Consider the following 2,564-nt stretch of genomic DNA (forward strand, 5'->3'; position numbering starts at 1 on the left):
ATTAATTGTTTTGATAAGACTGTGATATTTCCTGAGATGGAAGAAGGAAAGAGTTTATTTCTATCAGCCAGACAGGTGGATGAGGAAGTAGCAGATGGGGCAGAGTTATTTATGCTGTTAGCGACTTTGGAGGCTAAAGATAAACTGGTGATTGGCGATCTAGCAGTGGTGTGTGATTTTCCTGATGTGTTTCCTGAAGAAGTGAATGAATTGCCGCCAGAACGTGAAGTTGAGTTCTCGATTGATTTGGTACCTGGTACTAGACCGATATCGATGGCTCCGTATCGTATGTCTGCTGTTGAGTTGGCAGAATTGAAGAGTCAGTTGGAAGATCTGTTGGATAAGAAGTTTATTCGTCCGAGCGTGTCACCGTGGGGTGCGCCAGTGTTATTGGTTAAGAAGAAAGAAGGTACTATGAGGTTGTGTGTGGACTACAGACAACTGAATAAAGTGACGATCAAGAATCGGTATCCTTTGCCGAGGATTGATGATTTGATGGATCAGTTGGTTGGTGCGAGTATGTTCAGCAAGATAGATTTGAGATCTGGGTATCATCAGATACGTGTGAAAACTGAGGATATTCAGAAGACTGCTTTCAGAACAAGGTATGGACATTATGAATATTCTGTAATGCCTTTTGGTGTGACTAATGCGCCTGGAGTATTTATGGAGTATATGAATAGGATTTTCCATCCGTACCTAGATCAGTTTGTTGTGGTGTTTATTGATGACATTTTGGTGTATTCGAAATCTGAAGAAGAGCATGCTGAACATTTGAGAGTGGTTTTAGAAGTTCTACGAGAAAAGAAGTTATTTGCTAAACTCTCTAAATGTGAATTTTGGTTAGAAGAGGTTAGTTTTCTTGGTCATGTGATTTCAAGAGGTGGTGTTGCTGTTGATCCTTCTAAGATAGAAGCGGTGTCTAAGTGGGAAGCTCCGAAGTCTGTTGCTGAGATTCGAAGTTTCCTTGGTTTGGCTGGTTATTATAGGAAGTTCATTGAGGGATTTTCTAAGTTGGCGTTACCGTTGACGATGTTGACTAGAAAGGGGCAAGCGTTTGTTTGGGACTCAAGATGCGAAGAAGGTTTCCAAGAGTTAAAGAGAAGGTTGACTACTGCTCCTATTCTGATATTACCGAGTTCGTCGGAATCATTTGAGGTTTACTGTGATGCTTCATTGTTGGGTTTGGGTGGTGTGTTGATGCAGAATAAGCAGGTTATAGCGTATGCTTCGAGACAGCTGAGGGTTCATGAGAGGAACTATCCGACACATGATTTAGAGTTGGCAGCTGTGGTATTTGTTCTGAAATTATGGAGGCATTACTTGTATGGATCAAGATTTGAGGTTTTCAGTGACCATAAAAGTTTAAAGTATTTGTTTGATCAGAAAGAGCTGAATATGAGACAGCGGAGATGGTTAGAGTTTCTGAAGGATTACGACTTTGGTTTGAATTACCATCCGGGTAAAGCAAACGTAGTGGCTGATGCACTGAGTCGGAAATCATTGCATATGTCTATGTTAATGGTTAAGGAATTGGATTTGATTGAGCAGTTTAGAGACTTGAGTTTGGTGTGTGAGAGTACTCACAATAGTGTTAAATTGGGAATGTTGAAGTTAACGAGTGGTATTTTGGATGAGATTAGAGAGGGTCAGAAATCCGATATGCTTTTGGTGGATAAGTTGACTTTAGTGAATCAAGGTCAAGGTGGTGAATTCAGAGTTGATGAGAATGGTGTTTTGAAATTTGGTAATCGGGTGTGTATTCCGGATGTTACCGAGCTTAAGAAGAGTATTCTTGAGGAAGGACATCGTAGTGGCCTGAGTATTCATCCTGGAGCTACGAAGATGTATCATGATTTGAAAAAGTTATTTTGGTGGCCGGGAATGAAGAAAGAAATTGCGAGTTTTGTTTATTCCTGTTTGACTTGTCAGAAGTCAAAGATTGAGCATCAGAAGCCGTCTGGGCTAATGCAACCGTTGGCTATTCCAGAGTGGAAGTGGGATAGTATCAGTATGGATTTTGTTTCTGGGTTGCCGAGGACAAGTAAGAATTTTGAAGCTATTTGGGTGATCGTTGACAGATTGACAAAGTCGGCTCATTTCATTCCGATCAGAATGGATTATCCGTTAGAGAGATTAGCCGAGTTGTATATTGAGAAGATTGTAAGTTTGCATGGTATTCCGTCGAGTATTGTTTCAGACAGAGATCCTAGATTTACATCGAAGTTCTGGGAAGGTTTGCAGAAGGCTTTGGGAACTAAGCTGAGATTGAGTTCTGCATATCATCCGCAGACTGATGGTCAGACTGAGAGGACGATTCAGTCATTAGAGGATCTTTTGAGAGCTTGTGTTTTGGAAAAAGGAGGTGCTTGGGATTGTTATTTACCTTTGATTGAGTTTACCTACAACAATAGTTTTCATTCGAGCATTGGTATGGCACCGTTTGAAGCTTTGTATGGTAGGAGATGTCGGACACCGTTATGTTGGTATGAGTCCGGTGAGAGCGCTGTGGTTGGACCAGAGATTGTTCAACAGACTACGGAAAAGATTAAGATGATTCAGGA

The sequence above is a fragment of the Lathyrus oleraceus genome, chromosome 1, assembly GCF_024323335.1.
Source record: "Lathyrus oleraceus cultivar Zhongwan6 chromosome 1, CAAS_Psat_ZW6_1.0, whole genome shotgun sequence".
NCBI lineage: Eukaryota > Viridiplantae > Streptophyta > Magnoliopsida > Fabales > Fabaceae > Lathyrus > Lathyrus oleraceus.